This window comes from Haemaphysalis longicornis, unplaced genomic scaffold (assembly GCF_048455015.1).
Source record: "Haemaphysalis longicornis isolate Haplotype H1 unplaced genomic scaffold, Haemaphysalis longicornis Haplotype H1 scaffold_10, whole genome shotgun sequence".
NCBI lineage: Eukaryota > Metazoa > Arthropoda > Arachnida > Ixodida > Ixodidae > Haemaphysalis > Haemaphysalis longicornis.
In genome coordinates, this window is record NW_027526204.1 from 154,058,990 (window position 1) to 154,086,733 (window position 27,744).

At 50.7% G+C, this 27,744-nt stretch overlaps 1 protein-coding gene across 1 annotated transcript in view; it reads right to left on the reverse strand.

Moving 5' to 3' along the window:
- Positions 1-275: 275 nt before the first annotated feature.
- The window catches only part of LOC144159690 (uncharacterized), a 226,819-nt gene continuing 199,350 nt past the window's right edge, over positions 276-27,744 (reverse strand). The window contains exon 2 of the mRNA XM_077691336.1: positions 276-1,139. The gene's annotated coding sequence lies outside the window, so the exon portion shown is untranslated. The remainder of the gene's footprint in view (positions 1,140-27,744) is intronic.

A 27,744-nucleotide genomic window follows, 5' to 3' on the forward strand; every position in this document is an offset into this window, starting at 1 on the left:
AGTTTCTTAATGCTTCATTTTTTTCAGTGCTAATTTAACATTTTAGTAGTAAAAAGTTAGCAGCTTTCGCTCAGTAATGGTGTGCAATAAGTCAGACCTGGCTCTGGTCTGTGCTAGTTGGTACATCTTCGGTGGGAATCAGCTTGAATACAACGAACACAAAAGAAAAAAAGAGTAACACGACACACTGCTGCAGTGTGTCGTGTTACTCCCTTTTTCTTTTGTGTTCGTTGTATTCAAGCTGATTCCCACCGAAGTCAGACCTGTTTCGCTGTTTCGCTGATGAAGCAAGAAAACCAACCGATCAAGTCGCTTCGGACGAAAACTCCAAAGCCGGAGTATTGCATTTTTGAAATCGCAAATATTTAAAACACAACACAATTTCTGCCCCCGTGTTTGGTCGTGCATGACATTGCTACAAGTCGATTGCACAGCAGATATCAGAACACGTCGCATTTGTTGCGCAACCGAAATTATTTTTCTGCTACAGGATTGGCAACGTACGGTGGCTGAATACGTAAAACAGAAAAAACCGTGCATGAGTTTGTACGCATGCGCAGCATGCACGTCCTCCCACGCTTCGCTAACGGCACTTCGTGCGTTTGGGGGATGCGGGAAAGATATCCCGTTCAGCAAAAAGTTCGAGCTAGGCTGTCCTCGCTTCATTCTGCACATGACAAAACCGAGGTACAAAAGCGACGCAGAGATGAGACGCAACCTTGTGTGCCAGAGTAGGACGGACGCGGTGGAATCCGACAGTTCGCGGCCCAAACCACCCCTCCGCCTCCCCGAAAGATCATAGCGTGGCCCCTGCATTCGTTTGAACCACAAGCAGTCCTCAGTTCGCACAATGGTGCACCCCTTGGTTCCCAGAAAGTCTGTGTCATTACAAAAAAATAAAAGTATGAACGAGGAAAGCACAGCTGCGTATTCTTCCCAGCGTGAGCTGGGTCGCTGACGGCGCTGCTGAGGCCTTTGTCTTCTTAGAAGACATCCGTTGCTTACGCTGACTTTCGCACAGTGGGAGCGGGCGCAGCTGGCTGAAGCCGTGCCAGATGAACCGATGACGCTCCACAGCGGCTGGTCTCGTTGGGAGAGCCTGGCCGCTCAGCCAATCAGGCGCCCGCACCTCCAGTGCCCTGCACAGCACACAGAAAGAAGAAGGGAAGAAAAACGATTATTCCCAATGAAGCCATGCAAGTGGCAATGCCGACTAGAAACAGTTATTATGGCCCCCTCATCGGGCACACGTACCAAAGCTTACACTTACAAAACGCGGCGTTCATTCAGCTGACGTATGACTATTTTTCCGCATAGCCTCGGCCCCGGCCGGAATTTATTGCACAGGCCGGAAAGGAGGAACGCGTTCCCATTGTTGAGCTTGCAGTAGCTGCGAATAACTTGGCGCGCATGCGCATCATACTTATCCGAATCAAGACAGACGAGTACGCATGCTCAGCGAAAGGTTCTTGAGCCGACCGTTTGAGATATGGAGGTCCGAACAAAGGTCAGGGGCTAGGTAGCGCCATTGCTTTAAGATGGCGGCGCTCTGCAGAAAACGGTGTATAGGCTTTGTTCAGGGCAAAAAAGGCTGAAGCACGGCTGTGTGCTTCACAGTTCGCGCTCCTCTTCTATGCCGTTTCCCGAATCATGATGGGGATGCCAGAGCGCTTTTAAATCCCGGGTAATCTGGATGTTTCCTTGAGCCTGGATCACGTGCTTTCACGTGACCCTGTTCGTGTGACGCCCGTGTGTGCTCGCCAGACTTCTAACCAATCGCAATGCGACAGCGCTAATGACGCGGTAGGCCGCAAATCTAGTGTTTTCGGAGTTGTAATCCAGAGATGGTAGACAAACTGGCCAACGGTGCATAAAAAATGAATGTAAAATAATTATTGTGTTAAAAAGAATATCCGTAAAATGGGGTCTACATGAGATCTAATGCAGGGGCCCCGGAAGGCGATACGAGCGTGCACGCGCTTCCACTACGGGTGGATCACTCGAACTGACTGAAGGTTGCGGATGCGTTGTGGCCTCAGACTTCGAAAAGTGGGTTAGAGATGTGCACTGAGGCCTGCGTGAGTCATCTGTCACGCTAATTACACAAGCACCAATTAATATTATAACGTGAGTTTCGAATTCATTATTTGTACACTGTTAGTGTACACTACTGCGATACGTCCCCGTAAAGTGTAACGATGTCATTTCATTTGAGCTGCACTCAGTGTATCTTTATTATACGTAACACCTGAAGGTCCAGTTGAAGCCTCAACTTTTGGACCCTCGCCTGTGCTTCAACTCTCAAAATTCTGACGCGAGGAGCGAAGCTCTTTGCTTTAAAATGTTCTCTTTGCTTGAAGATGGGAACGCGGGAATGTGCCAGCCTGACGGTAGGCCTGATATTAAGCTTTCAGCGCTACCGTCGTCGACCGGTACCCGCAGCGGTACGAACAACGAGTTTAACGGTGCTGGTACGTCGTAAGGCTCAGCCCTACGGTTACTTTGCATTGACCCTACATAAAAGCGTAACGACGGCGATTGGCTAAGGCTTTCGTTATAGTGCGAATAGATGAAGAAAAAGACTCAAAGAGAAAATGAGCGAGGTCGTTATGAGAGGTCACACTATATCAAGGGCGATTGGCGGCCAATTCTCTGTCATGGTAACAAAGAGAACCAAAAAAGAACGCGCACACAAACGGATTATGAGGACTGGTTTTCTCGGAGAGTTGTTCAATCCATTCGAAACTAAGTGCAAAAGGAAGGAAGCACACACGAAGTGGACTTTAGTAGCGCCGTGTCGTCGTGTCTTGTTCGCGTGTCCTTCGCTCCTCCTGCGCTGAATTCCGCATGGATGCCGACGACCACGAGGCGGCCCGAGCTTTAATTAAGAGCGCTCAGAGCCGAGCTTTGCACGGACGCCGCTGCCAAACTCAGCGGTGCAGGAGCTCCCCCAAATCCAGGGCACTACAACGGCGCCCACCATACCGGTACATCCATTGGACAGGTGCACATTGACGCTTTCGTATTCACTATATCAATGGAGGTTTTACACGGGGGTCCGTAGACCCCAGGGGGTCTGCATTTCATGGAATTCAGGGATGGTGTTACACGAGTCCGCGAAGCCTTTTCCCGAACTCTCCCTCTCCCTCAGATTCATTTCTGGTTTTTGCCCAATTTTGTCGCCAATGCAAAAGTGGATTCATTGCATATGGGACGTCTTGAAGGTAGCGTACTTAAACACGAACGCTAGCGAAAGAAACGAGAAACTACAGCGCTGTGGTTTGTCTTTAAGTGCGCTACCTTCAAGATGACCCATATGCATTACCAACTAGCCCAGTTGTCACTTCTTCTACGATTCATTGCATGACAGGTACGTTAAGGTTTCCTGCGCGTAGCTGATTTCTTAACGGCGACGTTTTGCACAGCACGCCAGCAATGCAAAAAAGCCAGATGCACAAAAGGCAGCAGCAAGAGCGGATCATTTCATAATGTGACATGCATCGGCATAGAAGTCAGTCTCAGAAGACGGGTACTGAATATGTTTGGGCGTCTTCAGCCCATGTGCAAATTGTTTGACATTATGAACACTCGCGCGGTCCTCCGTCCCTTTTGCAGGACTAAAGGGGGTTCCCGGCACACTGGTGGTTGAGAAGCACTGCCCTATATCGCAGCCGGGGTTAGATGTCTCTAGAAACCGGTCGTCTAGAACACGTTATATTAACCTATTGTGATGTATACGGCTAGTGTTTTACAAACAGCTGTGAAGCGTTACTTCAAACTGCGATGGGTCGGCGCATTGCTCTGAAGGGTGAGCATGGACATTCCAGGCAGCACAGAAAGTGTGTCTAAGACCAGCCCGTCTGTGGCCGCTTTCCGGTATGTCCGGCCAGCATCTAGGTTCTGGCAGCCGCTGATCGTAAGTTGAACAGCCAATATTCGGCCGCCAGCACTTCGGTATTTCTCCGGCCGCCCGTTTTCAGACACACAACGGCAGATACCCGACAGCCCGATATTCACATTCCTTTCGGTGGCCGATATTCAGAACAAGAACAGCCGGAATACGGCTTTGGGGCATCCGTTTTTTCCTTCGGGAAGCGGTGTTCAGCCGAAGCACGGCAAGCATCCGGCCACTGAATACTTGTATTCTTGTGGCCGTTACTGTTCGGAAGGATACCTGCCGGAGTGCGGCTGCCATGCATTCGTTTTTTTACGGCGAACCACGCGTCCGGCGCTAGAAAATTCGTTTTCTTCGGACAACCGGCGTTATAAAGGATACCGGCCGACGCAAGGCCCCAGAATGTACGTTTTTCATTCGGTTAGCAGTCTTCGGCCGAATTACGGCAAGCGAACGGTCGCATAATATTTGGCAACCGGTGTTCAGGAGTAGACCAGCCGACGTAAGGTCTCAGGTCATACGTCATTCTTTCGGCAAGCGGTGTACAGCCGAACATCGACATGCGTCTGGGCGCCGAGAACCCATGCCCCACAGGTGCGAAGAAGACCGCCCAGTGTGCGACCGGTTTTTCCTTGGGTGGCGAAAAAGTCGTTAGGGAGCCGAGCGATGCAGACGCGTTTTTCATCCACTCGGTGTTTTTGTGCTTTAAATGAACGAACTTCGTTTGTCAAGCAGTAATGAGTGCTTCTAGGTGAACCCGCAAGGTGCAAGGAGTCACTGGACATTAACTGTTAACCTTTCAGGCCATCGTAATGTGATTTATTGCCGCAAGAAGACTGTGCCACATCGACGGGTGAGCTAAGCCTCTCCAATTATAGCGGTACCACGCCTCGCCCGCCGGCCTCGTCGACGCATCAGCTCGAGGCTATGAGCCCCGTCGACAAATGGAGAGCATTGGAGACATTGACCCGGCAGAGTCGTCCGGCACGAGACAGCTATGGTTCACCGAATGTATAACTGGCCAACAAGGGCGTTGAGCAAGCGGCCACCACGCAGGAGCTCAACTGGCGCCATGTCAAGGACTCCGCACCGAAGAAAGGCAAGGGCGTACAAAAGCGCAAATTTTAGGCAATTCTTCTGACACTAATAGTGCGGAAAACCATCATGCATTATTCTGTTCGTACTAAATATATGGCGCCTGCATATTTGCGAGGTTGGTATTTTTACCGGACCAGTTCAGAGTAGCGGCACGAAACCACACGTCATATTTCACAGCTCAGAACGCATCATATCTGCTTGTAGCTGTAAACAGCAAAAAGGTCAACACAACGTGGGGTCGGCAGCAATATCTAGGGCCTACGTCCCTCACTGCCCCAATTCTTAGGCGACATACACTGAAGTACGTGGGGGTAAGAAGTCTTGTAGACTGTGCTCCTGTGCGGGCACCTAACAGAATAATGTATTTTTTTTACTTCCTAGGGGTAAACCATCGTCCCCCCTCTCCCCCCCCCCCCCAAAAAAAAAAAGAAAAGCAACGTGCCCGCACAAATACCGTTCCGGCTTTTTAACACGTTTCACTACCACTTTAGAGGCTCCTTCGCATCCATGCGAATCTGTCTGGAGAGAAACTAAAGCATTAAAGCCGGCCCCATCTTTTAAAACAGCGGCTGTGGCCATAGCGATAACATGCACTCGCGCCCTGCAGCCATGTCATGGAATCCCGCTCCCCTCCATTCGAGCGTCTGCACCGCGCACTCGTTGGGTTTCAGGGCTCGCATTGTGCTTTAGCTTCCAAACAAATCTGTAGGCCCGAGGTTCTCGCATGCATTTGCGGTAGTCGTACCTGAAAGAAAAGAACGAAACTGCTCGGCCAACGTTGTCGGGCCGCCGGAAACGGCGGCTTCGTTTCTCGGGGGAGGCTATCTTAGAAACTACACGAACGAAGTCCACGCTCCTTGTTGCACCGCTGTTTAAATTTTCCGCTTTTGCAAGAGGGGTGATAGGCTTGGAATGCTCTCTGGTTGAAAACAGAAGGCATACTGCTATTTAGGAAACGGAAGTAGCCTCGTGTGGCAAGAATCCCGAGGTTAAAGTTTACATTGCGCACTCCATTCTTTATCTCACCGTGCCGACTTACCGCTATCTGGTGAATTGAATGTGCAATTGTTTCTACGTACTTGGGGGTATTTCCGGGGTTGCGCTTTCTTCTTGTGAACTGCCCATTAGACAGGGTCCCTGCAGTGCGCATTTTTTGGCATGCTGCTCGAGCGCTTGCTATGCCCCCCCCCCCCCCCCCCCTTCGCGTATTTGCCAGCTGATGAGCTTCTCTTGAGCTTTCACTCGTTTTTTTTTTTCCCTTCCTCTGAAGCTGACGCAGCCAGATAGGGAGAGATTACACGGTAACACTGTTAAGAGAACTTTTTCATCCATGTGAGGAAGCTAAACGCTTCGCGGCAAAGCCAACTTTATAGCAAAAGCGAACTTCATTGTTAGACGGACAATGTTCTCTGATACATACGATGATGTAGCACGCTCATGTAATGTCCGTAGCATCATCGCCATCTTGGTTACGGAAGATGATGCAGCGTCCATATCTGCCATGTCTGCTCATCACGTGACCTGAGAAGTTGATCCACACGTGCCAGTCGCCACCCACGCAGATAAGGAGGCCACCGTAAGAACACTGCATTGCTACATGACGTCAAAATTGGAAGAAACTGCGTTTACGAGGTATGCCATGTTTCGGAATGGTGTCACTTTAAGTTGTGACGTTACGTTTGCTCCCACTGATGCCCCTAAACCTTACGTTGATGCAGTGTGGTATAGTGGAGAACCAGTGGACCGTGCTCGAACATTAAAACTGTTTTGCCCGGGTTGTGCTATTGCTAGGTTACGTGCTGTGCGCAGAAGGCCCCAAGAACGTGAACACCGACGCACCGTGCAGAAAGCAGTGGGCCCGGCAAAAGAGGCGTCGTAGCCGTACGTTACTAATGCAGCATGGTCAAAGAATACTGCCCTGAAACGACGCCCGTCAAAGCCCTGAAGCTCGTCCCGATCATAAAATTTCAAGCGGGCAACTTATTGTAATGTCCATCCTCACTTATCCAAATCATAACAACGCAAGCAGCTTCGTTGGCCAACCATACTGTACCTAAATGCGAAATTTTCCAGAAATATGTTAGAGCTTGGGGCTGAATTGGTCAAGCTATCCTCCGATGGAAAACGACAGGAAGTGCGTCCCTCAGGAAAGGCGTGTTCACGAAGTAGGTAGCGCCGTAAGGATGAGTTAGGCGTTCGCTGCCTCACAAATAGCATGCGTGAGTAACAGCAACGCAGTGACCGAGGCAGGTTTTCGCACATCCTGCCCTATGGCGCCACTGCTTGAAGTACTTGTACTTCACCACTCAGAAGTAAAGCTGACAGCTAAAGCTTGCACCGTCACCATCTGCTCCAAGAGTTTCCGGAAGCACTCTTGATGCATTGCCAGCTGAATTAGAACTGGCAGTCGTAGGAAAGTGCGCTACGCTGTACCTAAAGCAAAAGGGGCGGTGTGAGCGGGATGGATGAAACAAAAACTGGCTTATCGAAGGCAATATACCAACGTTGCTGGCGAGAAGCTATAAGAACCGTATGACAGTGAAAAGTTTCTACATTTCGTCCTAAGTGGTGGAGTGTTCATGGTTGCACCACGTGCATTGGGTTGGAAGATATGAATATTATGGGTGCTTAGAAGAGGGATGGAACGCCAGCAAAAAGGGGGCACGTTACAGTTTCCCGTTGTACTGTGAGCACTTATGTTGACAGGATGTCAGGAACCGCATTCTGTCACCCACGTTGTCAACGAACGCCATTGTCCCCACACATCCCATTTGTGCCTTGCCGTGTACTCCACGTAATGGTTCGGAAACTGCAAAGCGCTGATGCTCAGATGTACCTGCGGCAATTTTATTTTTTGTCCTATCTCTGTTTTTTGTTTACTCGGCCCGTGTGTTTCTCAAGGTCACATGCTTCAGCGATAATGCGACCTCATCTGAGCACTGTCGACCGTTTGTTTGCAGCTGTATAGCCGATTCTTCCTCCTTTCCCTTACCCTCATGGCTATCTTGCTTGCCTGTGACGTTTTCATTTTGATTATGGGAGGTAACGTAAGTCATTTTTGTGTGTGTAAAAGGGGGGAGGGGGATATTTTTGGGGGAGTCCCTTTTTCGAGATCTTTTGCCAATGCCTTCACTCTGAATGCGTCCTGGCGTGCTCCTTGCCAACCTGCGACTGGCCGCCTCAATCCCTGGCCTCCTACCAGCGCATGGCAGTCGCTGAAGAATAAGCTCCAGAAAGGAAGGATTAACGACAACGGGAGTTGAGTGGCAGCGACATATGTACAGTCAAATCTGAACGGGTAGCGTGGAGTCACAATATCGCCCCCTTGCGAACCTTCATTTTGGTATTGTTTATTCTTCCCTTGCGCTAAAACGCTGTTCGGGGGAAAGGGGGGGGGGGGGGGAGCGGCCGCTGCCTCGAGGGTACAACCATCTTGCCGTTTTACAAGCGGCTAAATCTTCTGGATATCACCCTAAATCTATTCCCTTTTATTATTCTTTAGTGATCGTGGGTCCTTGCCCGTAATTTTGGACCCACGTAGGTGAGAGTAACGAATTTTCGGATTAATAAATGTAAAATTAGCTTCGTAAGAAATAGCGTAAAAAGAAAAATAGCAGCACCTTGAGATGAATTACGCGTCTTGAGGCGTAGACTAAGCGCAACTGTACAAGCTATAAATGATTAAAACAGTAGGGTAGAGCAAGGACAGCAAAATAAATATGTGCGTGGGAGAACTAAGCGCTCTCGGCTAAATAAATGAAACAACGCGGCAGGTTACAAGGCCGAAACCTAAAATACAGAGAAACTTTTTTTTTTTTTTTTTTTTTTTTTGCCAACCGAAAGAAAAAGCGGCGCAGCAGTTATGGAGTCAGGGGCGCGGTGTGATAAACTCATTTATCTTCGCCAGTCTGCAGCCTTTGACGCCGCAGTTTCATTATCTTTTCTGCGATCGTTATTTATGACAAGAAAACACTCACAGAGGAGCGCCGTTCAGTGACCTGAAGCTAAGCAAACTCTTCATAAAAATAGAAAGCTTTATGCTGGAAAAACTTTGCAACGCCCAAGCTCGAAAGGCGATACGCAGAGGAAGCCCGCGGAACCGGATTATGCACGTGAGAGGGGAACGGGGACCCGCGTTTTCGCGCGTATTTATTATCTTTAGCTCCGGCGTAAGGCAGTATAGTGTACGTCGGTGTAAAAGTTTCCTAGTTGCCTTGAACGTTAACGAAACCCAGAACTTAGAACACAGCCTCACACTGAATGTGCAACGCTCAGTATGACATAAACAAGTTCTTCGAACCTTAGAAATAGAACTTTTAAAAGCAGAGCTCTTTAAGCTTTTAGCTCAGCCGTATAGCATTACCAGAAGAAAAAAAAAATCCTCCGTCGCATGCCCCCGCGCGAGGGACACGAGTAAATGCAGAGCATTGGTCGGCGTCGGCGGCACGCTTACGACGCTTGCGTTCGGCGTCGGCAGCGCGCCGCCTCGCCGCCTTGTCTTCTGCCGACGTCGACGAAGACGATGGTAAGATGTTTTGTACTGGTTCCGCGACGCTGATGTTGTATTGCGTCGCGGTACTAGTTGAAGGTCTTGCTTGCATCGCTTATCAACTGCGACCGGCGACGAACCCAAGAGAAGAGAGCGCAGGAGTTGACTGGAGTGGAGCCCGCGCCAACCCGCTTTATAGGGGGTGGTTGTATTGAGGTAACGTTTAGTGTTTGGGGAGTTCGTGGTAGTGAATGCGTTGTATCAGCAGCTTCTTGATGTAGTTTGAATGAGTCAAGGATATAAGGCGCGTTCGTAGCCTTTGATTCTGTGTCGTTTTGTGGCGCAGTGGGTAGAGCACCATGTACCTTGCTTTCCGCCCGCAGGGTCGAGGGATCGAAACCAGTGGCCGGTAACTGTTATTTCTTTTTTTTTATAGTGTAGGGGGCTGGATGCTGCGGACGCCGACGCACGGGTGACATCGTGAGTTATACAAATGCTCTGCATTTAAAATACCAAGAAAAGAGAACGAGTGCATGGGAGCGTGCGTCTCGTGAGGAGCGCCTGACATCGGCCAAGCTTGCGCGTGGCTGGCTTGCGGGGCCACGTGAGGAGCTCGCGAAAAAGTACAAAGGAAAAATACCGAGCCCACGTGAGCGTCCAGCCTCGGCCAGCTCGACTATCGAGGACACTGCCTAGCGTTCGTGGCGTGACATACCGCGTGCTCGTCTACTCGCCTGTTCACGTGCGTTCGCGCTTGAATGCGGGAGCACCGACGCCGAGTTCGAGCTACAGACGCCGAGTTCGCGAAGGCGGTTGTCGCGGGTTCTAACGCGTGCTAACGCGGTCCACTTTGGGAGAGATGTGGAAGGCTGCGGACAAAGCCATGCTGGACTGCTAGTCATGCAGAACTTTCAGCGGCGGGTTCGGAAGTCCGTGTGAAGTGCAACACTCGGGTTTCCGACGAAGTGAGAGGGTCGCCAGCTCTGGTGTTCCTCCTGCCTTAGGCACTAGTGCAAACTGCGCCGTATCTTAAGGCGGAGCCCTTTGGCGGCCGTCTTTGGGCTGAGCAGCGTTGTCGGCGTAACCTAGTCAACAATGCCCAGACCGACGAGTGAAAGAAAAAAACAGTTGATAGGTCGCACTTCATCTCGTCGTTGTGCGATCTTCCCTTGTCTTTTGAAGTTTTAATGCAGCGCGGTTCAAAAAAGCTGTTCTAACGTAACGTGACCTCAACTAAAAAGATTTCTTTTTATCATTTTTTTCGCAGCTTCACGTACCTGAATACCTGAAAAAGGCCGTTCCAATGAAGTGCAACTCAACAGCGTTACTAACCTAAGCTTTAATTAACGAGATTCTTTTTAATGTTTCATTCAGTATGCACGTGATGCTACAGAACCACCTGCAAAAACACTATCCAGGAAATTCATCTTCCGTTTCGTAAATAAAGCTTCGCTTTTCGCAAAAAACGCGCTTGGCTGCAGTTGTGGTATTTTATTTTTCCTCGTACGCAAGATCGAGTGGTCAAGCAGTTGCGAAGCGGTCCCGCCGATGTTTGTCAAAGAAAGTGCTACGGGTTGTGCCGCGCCTCCGCCAGATGGCGCCACGGGTCCCGCGACCGAGAGAAGACGCAGTGAAACATCCCCCTCGCGAGGGGCACGATCAAATGCAGAGCATTTCCGGGGGCGCACGACGTTAAGTAGTTTGCGTTACGTTAATGTTGTTGCACTTGTGGCAACTGCTGACGAGAGAGCGCTCGTCAGCAGTAATTTGAATGAGTCAGCGATATAAGGGGCGTTCGTAGCGTCCCATTCTGTGTCGGCTTTGTGGCGCAGTGGGTAGAGCACCACGTACATTGCGTTCCGCCCGCAGGGTCGAGGGATCGAAACCGGGCACCGGATAGTATTTTTTTTAATATAGTAGGGAGGGGTGCGGTGCGGACTACGGACGTCAACGCGGGTGACATCGTGAGTTACTGAAATGCTCTGCATTTAAAAGCCCACGATGAAAGAAAGCAAAGGAGCAGAGTGTCGCGAAATTGACAGCGGAGGGTGGCTCGACGAGGCGGCACGAGCCGGCGCTCTCCGAGAGTGTGCGGTGGAGAAGGGGAGGGGGCAATATGCTGCGCCCGCACGACACGCTCGACGGCGCGATGCTTGGCGAAAGGTGCACATGACGATGGTGTGCGTTCCCTTCCTGAGACGCACTTTGTGCCGCCGAAGCAGAGGCTCATCAGCACTGCCGTCGAGAGAACCCACGAGTGAGTGCTGCCTCAGCGCACTGCTACTGCGCCCAAGTATCGCATTTGGGAGTATCGTAATCGCAGCTAATTTTTTAATATCAATGGAAAACATCTCTCGCTAATTATTCTTGGTTGCGGGGGCTATCGGGATTTGTTATGCGATGAAATGACAGACCTTCGTTTACTGACACCACCTACCAGTCAGTATTGATCGACTTGTGAAGTGTGCCAATTGAAACGTGCAATACACACCAATAAACTGTAATTGTTTGGACAAAGCTGCGGCTGATTTCAAAAAGATGCATGGGGGCGGTCATCATGTGGTCGTTGGCGTGCACGGCATGGCGGCGCGTTCTCTATTGTTTAGACAAACAAACATGGCCTAAAACTTTCAGAATTTGTGCCTCGCGTTGAAGAGTATGATGTAATAAGACCGAAAGGGGGATGTTTAGTACAAGTTCGGGCATAACCCAGAAATGGAATGACATTCAAATGGTAAACAGTCTGTCCAAAAAATTAAAAGGAAAATTCGCACTTAGCGAAAGCGAACCTAGCCTCACCTTTCAAATAGTTCGTTCGAGCAAGCTTTAATGCGTCTGGCGAATACATAGATGATGCAGATTAGGATCTCGCAGATGTAACTTGTACAAATTACTAGACGGGAAGCATGACAGACTTTTTGGTCGAGCTTTGTCATTGCTACTTCCCCTGGTGCCCGCGATGTGGGCATAGGTGTGAGGAGTTTGCTTTTGAGCTTGGTGTCATTTTTTTTTTCACCTACAAATTAGTTTTTTCTGAAAAAGTACTTTTGGGCTTTCGCCCCATTTTATTTATTATTTATTGGCTGTTAACCTGCCATAGCTTGGCTGGAGTGGGTTTTGTTCCGCACTTTTTTTGTTGTTTTTCTTAGGAGAAACACGGAACAAATAAAGGAAATAAAGGGGTCAGTACTACTTGAAGTCGGGCTAGTGGGTGTAACATATTTTCAAAGGGTTGCGTTGGGTACTGCCTACTAAAACGGATACATAAAACATTTTTTTGTCGTTAAGACGGCGCCGTATTCACGACAAAGTATACCTTTCTTTTTTCTTGAGGGGGGGGGGGGGTATGTCCGTTTTAGTGAGCACTTCCCAGCGCAATCCTTCCAAAACGTGTCAGTACAGTCGAGAAAGCGCACCGCAGTCTACTGTTTCAGATGCGCTTGATCAAGCATGGCCGACCGAATTGGGAAAATGTCGTGCGCAAGGGAATCGCCAGCTGCTAAACTGGAGCAGTATAGGATCATCGACCGCCCGATCAGGAATTGTAAACACGGGGCGTTTCGACTACGGCGAAACAGTTACCGGGCAGTCTGCTCTCAACGATATTCCGCGTTGTCGTAAATGAGATATTGTCGACACCCGGTTCCTCGCGTTGCGCATGCTTTGTGTTTTGATCCGACCGAACGCATTAACGTTCCGAGCCTGCAGTCCATCGAGGCAAAACACGTGGCTCCGGGGGCCACACCCCTCGCTCGGAGTTTGACCTGGTTACACCAAGCGTAGGCTAAAAGAGTTCGTGACGGGGCATGATCGAAAGGATGGCGCGAGGTAACGATACAGGTCGGGAGCCGCAGCGATGGTCGTACGGAAAATGAGCGGTTGGAGCGACAAAGAGATATTCGATTCGGTGACGCCACCAAGTTAAAGAGGCCTGGGAGCTGCGTAGATTTGTAAAGTGCGACAGTCACGGTGCGACTACAGGGCTAGTCTAGCTCCGCTCTTTATGCGTTGTGCACATCTGTCACGTTTTCTTAGCAGTGCATGCAATAATACAAATGCCGTATCTTACTGCCAGCTAGACTTCCGTCCTACACACTCCAGAGTGGTCACACGAAGACACAAACCCAGAAATGGATGATTGGCGCTTTCATCGCTCAAACGATTCCCCGAAGGCACGTATGTTAAAAGGTGTGGACCACTTGGGGTCTTCCGTTTAGCCAGGACTCCCCGAACGTCATGGGCGAACTATACTAACACCACGCAGTTTTAGTTCATGGGTGCGCATTGGTGAACAGGAGCAATAGGGCTGGTCGGAGGCTGGAAGAGGCACGTAAACCGAAAGGACGAATTAGGTGCTTTCCCAAATAGATAAACAGGAAAAAGTATTCGCAGAATGTTCCACACGAGGAGTCTACCAGAGCCTCACCATTCACTAACACGAAAAGAACAAACAATACTAACGAAGAATACAGGCAGGGTCATTAGTACATCCAACAATGCTTCACAAATGCCCATTCTGCAAACAAGAAAGAGGCACTCTGCGGCACGTAATTGCAGAGTGCACGTCCCTCAAGACCCCCATCCCACAGATTCCATCCCCATCGTCACCCACCTCCCTCACCTCACCCAACCCTACACCCAAAGAGCGATGGAAGATCTTGCGGTCCAGCCCTACCATGTCGACCCACATAGCCCTCGTGGCCCGGGGCCTGGAGGTGCTGGAAGCATACGGGCCCCGAGAATAGGGGACCGCCCCATCGGCCGCCTTGATGGTGACCACTCTATGGGCTCCAGGCTCAGCTGAAATTAGAACGAATGGCAGGAACTAGTGGCCGTGTTAGTGCGCCTCCCTCAATCTGACATCATACTGGTGTCATGTTACGTGCGCCCGCACAGCGGACGTTCTCCCGTGTTGCGTCTTGGTTGGATTGAAAATCTCCTTCGCGCGCACCTGGGGTGCGCAGTGCTCGTAGGTGGAGATTTCAACGCGCCGCATCCGACTTGGGGGTACCCCTACTCATGCGCACTAGGAGTTCTGGTTCTGGACGCGTTCAGCGATGCGCACTGTGTGCTCCTTAACCCGGTCGACACTCCAACTCGTCGACGTGACTACCCGCGCAGCCCTTCGTACTCCCCTGACCTTTCTTGGTGGCTTGGAGTGCTACCTGTGTCTTAGGATCGGGAGCCGGATTGCTGGGGCAGCGATCATTATCCCATCCGCATCGGCTTGGCTCCCGCGTTAAAACGTCCTCACCACCGCCGCTGCTGTGTCACAGACTGGGACTTGTTTCGGAGAGCTCTGAACACCTCAGTTCATGGAGGCACATTTGATCCCCTGTATGTGCTACGTGCCGCCCTTCGGGATGCCACGCGGACTTCTTGGGTAGAAGAAAACAAGCCAACACCAGACCTACATCTCTTAAATTTGTGGGTTGCTCGCCGCCGAGCGGAACTGGCAGCCAATAGAGATCCTTCAAATCCGGAATTGTGCACCTCGTTGCACCGTTTTACGGCTGCAGTTCGCCGCCATGAGAAGTCTCTATCTCCGCAACAGTGGCTGGACTGTGTGCTTCACTAGGGCCATCCTCTACCACTGCGTCTACCTGGCGCACTTTTCGTCGTATGGAGCTCGGTGGACGCCCCCAAGAACTGGCTGCCACTGCGTGCCTCGCGTCTGGACGGCCTCCGTGCCAGTTTGCTCCGCAAGTGGCCAAGGAGTTATTCCCAAAGTACGACCAAGCTCCACCACCATTTGCCTGCTCACCCACTCTGCCACCAGAGGCTGGTTCGCCTCCCAGTAAGGAAGACCTTGACGGGATTCAGGCACCATTCACCATGGCCGAGTTTCTGGCGGCAATAGAAAAGACGAAGCTACGCACACGACCAGGCCTGGACGGTGTGGCTTACAAAGCGTTCAAGAACATCGACGGTCCAAGTCTACAGTGGCTACTCGACTGGCTGAACGCTGTCTGGGCCTCTGGTGACGTTCCGGTCGCCTTGGCACAAAGCACGCCGAAGTAGTGCCGCCGATACCGAAACCCGGGAAGCCTCCTGACCATCTGAGGAATCTTCGCCCAATCGCACTAACATCGACCGTCTGTAAGCTCCTTGAACGGATGCTAGCCACGTGCCTTACATGGTGGCTAGAACGATACGGATGGTACCACCCGGCTCAGATTGGGTTTCGTACGCACCTGGGCACAGAAGACGGCCTAGACCACCTCTCATGTATTGTGCTCTTAGGTGGCAGATCGAACAAAATCCGCACGATTCTGGCTATGGACGTTAAAAAGGCCTGTGACAACGTGAGCCACTCTGCAATAATCAGTATTCTACAGTGGCTCCTCCTTCCACGAGCAGTATGCCGTTTCGTAGCGTCTTTTCTTCAGGGCCGCTCCTTCTCCATCCGCATTTGAAAAGAAAGCGTGGGACACTTTGTTTCGGAGCGAGGCGTGCCTCAAGGCTCTGTGCTGTCTCCAATGCTATTTAAAGTGGCCATGCTGCCTTTGACATGGCAGCTGGCTGAAAAACCGGACACTTTCTGCCTCGTAGATGCAGACGATGTGATTGTGTGGTCTGTGCACAATCAACTGCACCGGCAAGAAGCAGGTCTACAGACTGCCTTGGACATTACTTCATGGTGATGCTCAATCACTGGATTGAATCTGTCCCCTTCAAAGACTACATACATGTCAGTCATCCATCGTAGGGGCTGACGCCGGTTGTCGCAGACACCAATATGCCTGTCCTTGAATGGTGAACCCCTGGATACCGCTGCTCATATTCGTGTATTGGGGTTAGAAATAAGCGCAGCAGGTTCGGCAGCTTCAAGGGTCCGTTGCACTTGACAAAAAGCTGCCAGCATGCTTCACTTGTTCCGCCGCATCGGCCAGAAGTCAGGGGGTGCCTGCTCCCGTGTCTTGCGTGTATTAGTGCGGCCACTCTTTCAGCCTCGTATCGTCTACCAAGCCCAGTTTCAGCATCTCACTTTGCGCGACTGGGATAATTTGGAAACCGCAAACAGGGAAGCAATGCGAGTGATCACCGGCCTTCCTCGCATGACCTGCATTCCGACCCTGCAAGCTGAGGCACAAATAAACACATTGGACGAACTTGTATACCAGCGTCGATCGGTGCGTCTTCTAAAAACTAAATCGACTCCAGTCGCTGCCGCACTAGCGCACTACTATGACCCCGCATCACCTGTGATACCGCGTCCAGCTGAGCCACCGCCATGGCACCGCCCACAGGCCACCGACAACCGGCCTCTCGGGCGTATAAAAAGTATTCGCCCAAGGCAGCACACCACCACACCCCTCCCTATCGACACATCAGATGGCCTCCAGGCCCATCTGGATGCAGGGGTGGACAATGGCATCCTCAACACCAGCCTAGTTTGCCCTGCTATGCCGTCTGTAAACCAGACATGCACTTACGTTACGGCGGCATCACTTCCGTCGGTTTCGGCAGAGCTGGTCGCCATCCGTGACGGCTTGTGTGCCCTAGGCCCTCGTCTATGTGTTGCCCCACCGTCTTTCCTGATCATCTACACCGATTCAACACAGGCAACTCGCGAGATACGGCGTGTATACAGCACATTGGGCATTACAAGCGATGTACACCGGATACTGCAATAGTTCCCGTGCCCTGTTCGCATCCTCTGGACCCGCCGTAGCACGCCCACCCACGTCGAGGCCGACTTGGCTGCTCATCTTCCGCAAGTTATGTACCCGCTCCCGCTTCTGCAGCTGTCCCTGCAGGACGCTCTTCTAATAAAAAAAAGTTTCTTCGGCGCTCAACGTGTGCCCTTCTTCTTCCGCGTGGGACTGACCTTCCTGGCGGCTTAACCCGCCGTGAGGAGGTCACGCTCCGGAGAAATCGCCTGGTCGTTGCACTCACGCCTGCTGTTCGTGCAACATGGACTTGTAGCCTTTTGGTTACCTATGCAACCTGCCCCTACTACTCTGTTTCCGCTGTGGAAGCGACATTAGACCACTTCCTGGGGACTTTTCCAGGACTCCAACCAGCCCGAACCCGGCACATGGTAGCCCTAGGACACCGATCAGGCCGCCCGCATCGGTGGATGCATGGTCCTCTTTACAGGCAGCTCTTGGACTTTCTTGCTGAAACTGGCCTATACGGCATTCTGTAGTGCATGAAGCCGCTTGCCTCCCGCCAGTTTCGTTTTTTTTTTCCTTTCAATTCCTTTAATTCCCTGGGTAAAAATGATGCAATAAAAAAAATAAAAAAAGACGCGTTAGAAGCAGTAGCGAAGGGAAGCGAGATAAAGCAAACACTAAAACAGAAGATGTCGGTTTGAGCTGTTGCAAGCCCAACAAAAACAAAACGTCCAAAACGGTGGCGCCCAAGCAGTGCACGCGAAAGCGGGAAATTGAGCTGAATTGTGCAGACATGCACTGCATTCATCATGACAGCAGTGATAGGAGACTGGTGGAAGGAGGGGGGGAGGAGAGGAGATTACGTGGCAGAGGCAGCATAACATTGTCACGAAGCAAAAGACGACGCAAGTGTCTTCAAGGAAAACAAGTTTATTGGAGCGAACTTGTGCTCCCCTAACAACCCAAAGACGGTGAAGCAGCCCAACCCAAAGACGGTGAAGCAGCTCAACCCAAAGGCGGTGAAGCAGCAGTCAACAAAGTGACGGGCGCAGGCGAGTGTCGATGGGTCGAATAAGTCGAATACCGCGGCGTGTGCTTTGGAGGCCTTTATCTTTCGGCACGAGTGCTTCTCGAACCGTCGATTTGCATGCAGAACATTGTAGATCAAAGAAGATTATTCTCGGCTGGTGACGTTAGGGCGAAACGCTCTCATCAGAATGACATAACCCGTGCGGCATAAACATAAATAATGGAACACGCGCTTCGCTTGGGACACAGATAACACAGCCATGCGCGGCCGGGCAGTAAAAACAAAACATCAACAAACAAACCCAATGCGTGGTTCGCGGCAATATTATATTTTCGGCCGATTTAATTTACCTGCACCCTTCCTGAGCCGGGAGTTATTCGATAGGAATAACCCACAAAGAGTTGTTTTTTTTATTATTATCTCGCCGCTTACACGCTGTTTTCTGAATGTCTTCACGTTGGCGTTTAGACCATTGGGCAGAAGTGCGTCAACACCGTCCATGTGGCCTCGCAGTATCGCGCGGTCACGGCGGACATCAAATTTTGACGTAATGGACCGGTAAAAAAGGGTTTTCTACAACTGCGTAAATGCGCAAAAAAAAAAAAAAAACAGCATAGCCTCCTCCCTGAAGCTACACAGTTGCTTCAATCACGCCACACGGCGATGTCCGCTGGCGTCCCCTTCCGCTGTGTGCTTCGACTTTGGACTGCGTAAGACAACTCCGCCAGATTGTCGGTGGCGGCCGACGTTTTGGGCGTGTTCGTAGCCAGGGCGCCGATCACGCCATGTCCGTCGCTCATCGGGCCGGGGAGCAGCAGTGCGCTGAACTCGGCCGGACGCGGAGACGCGAGCACGCCGGGCACGTCACAGCCCAAAGTGGTCCGGTGCGCGCCGCGCGGCCACACCCAGCTATTGAGGCCTCCCGTGCTCGCTCTGCGCCTCGGCCCCATCCTACGGCGGCAGTCAGTCCTGCCGCTGCCCATGCAGAGCACGCTGGCCGAGCGCATTCCCCGCCTGCCGCTTGCTTGAGGGGGAAATAACAAGCTGCTGTGTCCCAGAGAAAGCACAGAGGCAGTGCGAGCTCGTGCTCATTAAAAGCGATGGTGAAAGGTCCATTCGGCCAAAAATAGAAAGGAAACGAAGGTGGGCCGCCTCCGCTGCTCCAGCGGGTCTGAGGTGGTCAGCGCGAAGTCTGACTGGTCGGGGACGGGAAAAGGCCGAGGAACGGGGCTTAAGGGCGTAGAAAGGCGGCTCGAAGGAAGATGTGGAAAATGTATGTTCTCAATTGAAGTCGGCGCCAAATTTGGTGTCCTTCGAAAGGGAAGGTTGGGTGTGGATAGAAGTATTTAAACTCTCACGAAACAAAAGATCCCGGAGACGCACAGGGTTTACGCCTAACGGCAGAGCGTTGGCCAATATTTCTTTGCGTGCACGTGTTGCTGGGTGGGTGTGTAACAGTGTGCGAGTTTTGCTCGCACACGCACGCGCATTTCCAAACCCTTCGCTGCACAGCACCCCCACGTGACACGTGTGACGTCACTTCACGTGCTATTCTTTTGTGCAACTGCTAAAAGGCCGGCCGTTCGGCCTCTGCGGCCTAATGGCAGAATTGGGGGTACTGGCTCTGACGGCCTGGATTCAAGCCCCGGCGTGTCTAAGAATTTACTGCGAAGCAGCATACCTCTATCATACCGCCAAGGGTTTTTTCGCGACCGTCGGAGTCATCAGAAAACTTCCCCGAACAAATACAAGAAATTACTGGCACCGCCAGGAATAGAAGCTGGGCAGCAATATAGTAACAGGGCGACAGCCCGTCGTCTTGCCGACTAAGGTACGGTCACACGAGGAAATGGGGAGACAGACGGCGCACTCAACGGGCACAGCGGCGGGCCTACCATTTTCGCTCATCATCAAAGCCGTCCTGTGAAGTGCAAACCGCATAATGTATGATAACGGCATTCACGTGGATCGGGTTAGCGGCGAACGGAACGGCGTCTGGGGAGGAGGAGGGCGCGCTTGGCGGCGGCGCATAAAACAAGAGTGAGGGGGAGACAGTGAGAGAGATGACGCCATAGTCGCGCGTGACGAATTCTCCCTCACCCATCGACAGACGCTCCTTTCCTTTTTTTTCCGCCGTCGCTGCTGCATTCGATCGTGTCTTGTTTCATTCTTTGTAGAGCCACGTGTGTGAATTCAAGTGACCTCGCATGGGTAGGGTGTCGTTTACAGCTTCGCTTTCCGAGTTCTTTCAGAGCGTAGATTGAAGCCAATTTTTTTATTTCGGAAACATTGTCTAAGATCAGCTATACGCGTTGTTTTCGTTATAATAGGGATTTGATATCCTTTAGGTCGATTTAGGTTCGGGGCGCTGCCTACAACTACCTTTAGTTAGCATTCTGCATCGCGCTGAGCACGCTTTTCTTCAATACTTGTTTTTTTTTTTTTTTTTTTTGCTGTTGTTGCTTTCGGGACCAATTGTTTTGCTATGCAAGCTCTCTGATTACTTTCCCTTCCAGCCCATGTGGAAGTAAGCTCCAAGAATATTAACCAGCAAAATCAGCATTTTGTTTCTTTCGTTCAAATATTTTGCGGCTTTTATACGGAGGAATGGGGCTCGAAAAAACTCAGCACATAATACAACCTATAAAAAAAGAACGTACATTAGTACTGCTAAAGCACAGAACATAAAATGTTGGAGCAAACAACACTGCGTGAACCAGGGTACTTCATTTTTGTCTCTTCTGTCTGTTATTTTAGTTGAATTTGAGCTCCAGTTGAACGAAAGGCGACATCAAGAAGAAAAACGCCGAGATGTGGAGTCTAACCGCGTACTGTTTTTTATGTTTTGTTGTTGCTAGGTTATAACAGCAGGCCTTTGGGAGAAACAAGCCCGACTCAATCTGGGCCATCTACCCTGAAGCTAATCTGTTATAAAATTCAGTGACCTCAAAATTGCGCTACTCAGCGGAGAGAAAACTACCGTAAGGTTAAGAGAGCGACCCCTTGAGAGAAAACATTTTTACGCGTGAATCGCTCATTACAGGCTAGAGCTTTATGAAGGAAATTGCTCAGAATACTCAGCGGTCTTTATTACCAGTTCTGCAGCATGCTACCACGTGGATCCAACTCTTTTATGCATGCAAATGCATTCTAATGTAATCCAAGCTGATTCGCACAAATCTTCTTCCGAATTTTCTTGCTTCCCCCGATCTCAGAACCGCTTCCCGCGACTTCCTTTCACCGATTTTCGCACGTGAATGCTTTAAAAGGGAAACGTAGACGGCAGTTCCAATCTCCTCGTTGCATTTTGCCTGGCTCGATCAAGAGACGAAATGGCCGTCTCGGGACTGCGCATCCCTTCCCGCCGCGCGGACGCACGCCCCCCTCGCGCCCCTCTCGTAACCGGCGGGCAATATTCACCTGACATCTCTTATGTATAATGAGGAGGACTGTGCAAGTAACGACGCAGCTGTGCGCGCGAGCACCCAGAACTTTGGGCGCGGGCCACGCCCTTTGTGTCCCAGATTCTCGGCTCGCTTCGCCCGCTGCCTTTATCGCTGCTTCCTTTTTTCCCCCTTCCGTGTTCGTGCGCCTGGCCGATGTTCTGGCCCCGTGCGTTGTAATAGCGCGTTCGCGACGTCCCTTTCCCTTGATCGACGAGCACAGGCGCCTCCGCCATCTTGCTGCTGGTGTTCGCCGAGCCTGACTGCGACCGAAGCCATGATCGCAGCACGCTCTCACATGGCGGCTCAGGCATTTTAGGCAGGGGTGTATTACGTATTTGGGTTCTGCGCGCAGTTTCCCGTTTTTTTTTTCACATTCTCTTTACTTTTCTTCACTTCGCTCTGTCGCCTTTTTTCTGCTGCTCCGTGTTTTCCGTACCTCGAGCTTTATTTTCTCCCCTTATTTCTGACGTTCCTACCTCGGGCTCTTCCTGTGCTCTTTTTCTTTTTTATTTACTGCTGCTTTTCGGTTCATTGTGTTTCTGCCAGCCCTCCTTTTCTCGTTTTGCTGCTGCCTCATCAGCTCTCTCTCTCGTGGCGGTCTTCACCGCTGCTTTCTTAATGACGCATTGTATTTTAATGTGCTTTTATTTATTTGTTTACTTATAAACTCAACCATTAAAGCTTTCTCTTTCTCTCTCTCCGAGTTGCATGCTGGAAGTCTATCGAAGGGTGGAAATTGCTTTTATATCTTTGCATATCACAGCCAGATAAAAAATACTACGATCGGAGCCGTGCGGGACAGTGGCCTTGACTACATGCACCTTGAAGTTCAGCTGTCCTTTCCTCTCGTATTCACTGCAAGTAATTGACCAGTGACAATGACAACTACCGTCGGAAGCCAATGCCCGATAGCATTCTGACTACAAGGGCGCAATTTCCCGCCTGCCCAGATGCCAATAAAACTTGCTTTTAAGCAATTGATTTTTCAGTGCACAAGCAATGCTTAGGCGCACAAGGTGCCACCTGACGCAGGCCTGGAGGCAGGAAAGGTTCTTTGGCCATTTATTCACTCGGCCAATTCGTGGACGCGTCAAGTAGCAGACGAAAAAAAAAAAAAACGATACGGCGCGCGAGTCAATTAAAACTCTGCGGTGGCTCCGCAACCTCCATTTATTTTGCGTACATATATTGACTCCCTTTCCCGCGAGTTCGTCATCGCAGCCTTGCCCCTATCTTTCCAGCAGTGTGGCAACGGCGCACTTTACGGTCGCGGCAACAGCTCCATCAAAGCGGGCCCGGCCGTCTATCCAGGCCGCTACGCTTGTTCTCGGGCCCTTGTTTTACGCGAAGGCATCAGGAGGGAGGCTGTAAAAGCGCCGCCGATGCCCTCTTCGCGGCACAGGGGGCCTAATAACCGCGCCGACATTGCCGGGCTCAGAGCACAGCTAGACTAATAGCAGCAGCGCTCGTTTCACAACCAACAAGAAAAGAAGGGAAAAAACGTGTTCGCTCTGACGATCGAACATCATAAAGGAGGCTTCACGTTGGCTTTTACGTCAGGGGAACCAAAATGGTTGACATCTTAGTAAGGCTGGAGGAAACGAGTACATATACTGGTTACATAAATGCCTGCCCCGTGGCTCCGGTTCGTGTTTGCTTTCGCTTGCGCCAAAACCCGCCATGCGGAGGATATTTTACTGCCAGAACTTCTCGTTACTCGCACAGTTCTGGCAGCTATCGTAAATACTCAAAGTATTGTGAAAAGGGGGACTCAAGCTGAGAAAAGATGCCGTACTCGTCCGCCAACGTTCTGAAGCGGCAGTGGTACACCAGATTTTCCATCAATGGGAAATATTGGAACATCTAGATTTTTGTCAGACAAAAACTATAATGCAAACGCATTATACAGGGTATCCCAACTATCATGCACCAAGATTTAAAAAACGAGCAATGGTGTTATTCGAAGAAAACCTACTGCATAATGTTTGCAGTACTGTGGAAAAGCGGACAGTAATTTTTTCGTTAAAGGTACTTAACTAATTTATTGCAATTACTTATCCCACTCGAGAATTGCTGTCCTAATCACTGAAGTGTCAATGAGGCACTTGTAGGTACCCACGAGGGGCATCTGACTGCGGCATTTTCAGCGAGGAACTAATTGCGGACTCATTTATTCTGACTGATCAAGAAAACCCGTGAAATATGAAAAGTACCACGTGACGGCGCTTCCGCGCGCATTGTAAAGCAGCGTCCTCAAATAAGCTGATTGAAAGCAACTGCTTCGCCTGTCACCCACCCAAGGAGTCAGAGCATCACCTTGATAATGGCATATGCATGGAAGGAGCAGCAGCCATAGAGTTTCATACTAATATATACTAGAGGTATATCTGTCGCTGCAGTCGCGGGAAGCCGTGGGCGGTGCCATTGCCGCTAGCGATGTTCCTCGCCTACTCTGCTTAGCTAGCCATGTGGCTTCTTTTTTGTCTCGAAGCCAAAATCAACCAAAAAGGGTAACATTTTTTTGTTCATTGTACATGAAGCTTCTAAATAATCACTGACAAATTAATCTTTTTGACGATTCAGTTTTATAATAACAAAACAAGTTTCAGGAACGTTCTACAGTAATATTGTTTTTTTTTTTTTCGCAGCCAGAGGCGACTTTTCAGCCGGTTCATGAGCCATGCCAAGGACAAGTGGAACGTGCCTGCCGGTACATGACGGAACGCTCGCTGAAGCGCGACTTCCCTAGACAGTGGCGCCAGATTTCTCTCTAGTATATATTATTATGAAACTCTGTGGCAGCAACAGCAAGATTCGCGGGGCGCGTGTGCAGATAAGGCACAAACTCGGTCGCTATTCCTTCTTTTTTTCTTTTGTTTATTTCATTCTGACTAACTCATAGGCAGCCTGTTTGAGGGCATTGCTTTACGATGCTTGCGGGAGCGCCGTCACTTCGGGAGCGCCGTCACTTCGGGTTTTCTTTATCAGTCAGAATAAACGAGTCCGCAGTTAGTTCGTCGCTGAAAATCCAGCCGTTAGATGCCCCTCGTAGGTACCTTCAAGTGCCTCATTGACACTTCAGGGATTAGGACAGCAATTCTCGAGTTAGATAATTAATTACAATGAATTAGTTAAACGAGAAAAATGCTGCCCGTTTCTCCAGAGTACTGCAAACATTATGCACTAGATTTTCTTCGGGGTACGCCACTACTCTTTTTTTTTTTTTAAATCTTGGTGCATGACAGCTGGGACACCCTGTGTGCCCCATTGAGCAGAAAAGCCTCCATTTGGCGTTCGTAGCAGCAAAAGTGCTCCTAAAATAAGCGACGGCGCAAAAAGAAAAAAATTGGCCGCGTACGCGCTCCCTTCGCTGCAAGTGTCGTCTAAAGACGATAGTCTTCTGCCATGACTGCCGCGTAATCGCCTCTCTCCTCTCCCCGGCTCACCTCTCACGCTCTCCTCCTGCCTTTCGATCCTCCCACGACAAACCCGGAAATGGTTTGCGAAAGACAGTTAAAATTGCCTGCGTTCCGCTGCCCGCCTTCATCTACTGGAACCTTTTGTTACTGTTGAACTTGCAATGCCGCTACGAGGTCCAGGTTCGCGCGAGCGCACTTTTTATTTTGGGCCAAAATATTGTTGAAAACGCGTAATTTTTTCATTTGCTGTCGCAAATACCAAGCACACATTTATTTTCAATTAAAAGAGCAGTGTGACTACCAACAGACAGACAGACAGACAGACAGACAGACAGACAGACAGACAGACAGACAGACAGACAGACAGACAGACAGACAGACAGACAGACAGACAGACAGACAGACAGACAGACAGACAGACAGACAGACAGACAGACAGACAGACAGACAGACAGACAGACCAAATTTTTCGCGTTTAAGTAGCCTGGGAAAATCTGTCTTTTATAAAGGAAAAAATGAAAACTACGGATGGGTCGAAAATAGAACCCAGGGTCCCCAGAATGCGTGTAGACCACACATTCTTAACACCACCGCAGTCTGCTAACGTTAGCAGACTAAAAGTGAACCCAGGGAATGCGTTGTGGCCTTCGACTTCGAAAACGTCGACAACCGGTGCAGAATCTCGACGTACACCGAGTTTGCCTCTGCTTGGCCCGTCGTTAGGCACGACATTAAGGTTCCCGCACATCAGGGCTGAATGTAGGCATAACAAGGGACGCAGTCGGGCGAATTGGCCACTGACCATTAGCTGCCGCCAGAAGCTTGCCGCAGTTTCAACAATTCGCTGTAGCGGCGACGTCGACCTAACCAAGCAAAATCGTCCCATGGGACTAGCCAGGGGCGATGACAGCTGCCGTCAGCCAATTTCCATAGGCTTCGGCGTCAACATACTCACTCGAAGGAGCACCCTGGGTCACTCAACTGGACATCATTGCTGGCGCACACTCAATTCATGAGAAGAGATTACTTGTCCTCGGAATCCTATAAAATATTCTACCATAAAATTCCATAAAATATTCTACCACGGTTCTTCTTTGCGTTTTCTTTGGATTGCCCCCCCCCCCCCCCCCCCCGCGATTCGTGTCGTCACGGCCATCGCGACTATTCTCTAAACGAAACATGTGTCGTTTTAAATACATCGCTGCACCCATATTCCTTTTCCCTCGAACGAGAGATCACTGGTATTATATATCTACGACACTAACAAGAATGACTGATCCCTATGTTCGGCCCGGAGCGACCATACCGCACGCACGCTTGCAGTAATGATTTCGCCGCTTTGCTTTGTCTCTCACGGCTGCGCAAACACAGAGGTTGCGACCCTCCTCAAGCAAGGTGTTCCAGCCGGCCATACCTGCTCCGCATCTCTTCAGAATTCCTCGTGGGGACCTGTTCCCCTCTGCGGATGCAGCGTTCGTACGGAAGCGCTATCGGCTAAAGGATGGCGTATGTGGAAAGGACAGCCGCCTTACAATGCTTGGAGGAAAAGATGTGGCATCCGGGGCATGAAGCTGTGACACCTAGTGGTGCTCCACCAACGCAATACCCACCCCCCGAAAGTCTCACACATAGCCTACAAAATTTACCCTGCACTTTCACTTGCTCATTCTGCGGATGTTGCCCCAACATCTCCCACAGATTATGGGCTTGTGATCGGCCGCCAAGGTCGACCGGCACAGCCAATCCTTTCTTCCTCGGAAGCGAGGCTGTCTGACCACAGCGCAGCGATGCAGCTGCTGCTGGCGTACAGGGTGGAGGAAGCCTTGACCACAACTTCCCAAGAGGGCGCCCTGGACTAGGCGTGTTTGGAAAAATAAAGCTTGTTCCCTTCCTTACGGGTTTATTATAAGCTACCTTCAACATATGCGGACATACGCTTCCAGATCCCAACCACATCGTTTAGATTGACGTCAAATCAGCCAGCAAGTACGGTGTATTTTTCTGAACGCTCGAAAGCATGAAGAAAGACATTGCAGCCTAGTAGTTTTTATCATTAGAGACATTATCAAGCTAAAGGTCTCCCTTTGCTCTGAGCCCGTCAAAACATGTTTGACTGCTTACACGTACGAGTAAACTTGTTCCGCACCAGCCTCCCGTATGTCCCTCTTTCATTTCCTGCTTCGATGGGCACAGCGCGGGACGGACACAAAAGAGTGAGCCGCATGGACAGGAAGCTCGCTCCCTTAGAGCGAACTTTTGCCGCTGCCTGCTGATTCAGGCCGTCACTCCCAAGGTAAACGCACGCAGGGTGTTGCGAATAAACAGTCAGCCGGCCTAAACACTGCGCGTTACTAGGTGGCTGAAATCGAGAGACATTCGTGAAAACAGGCATTAACGGCCTCCGGGCTGATCAGGAAGCGACGAGGGAAAGAAAGGCCTTTTAAACTGGAAAGTGACATCGAGGCACGTCGTTACGGTTAGTCGGCTCGTTTCCCCTCGAGAAGCTCGTCGCGCGGATGACGGCGTCGCTCCGAGAATGCCTTTCCGCCGTCGCTGCGTTTTTCTTCGGCTGGTGCCCGGCTATTTTCATCCGTTCATCTCCCAGGTTAATGTCGTCCCCCTCGGCCGGGACCGGCCAGACAACTCGGCGCAGGGACACGGAACGGGAAGAGTCTGGCAGCGCTGTCAGACGTGAGAGATTTTCATGCACGCTAGTCCGCGCCACGCCACCGCCGCCGGGCCCCTTCG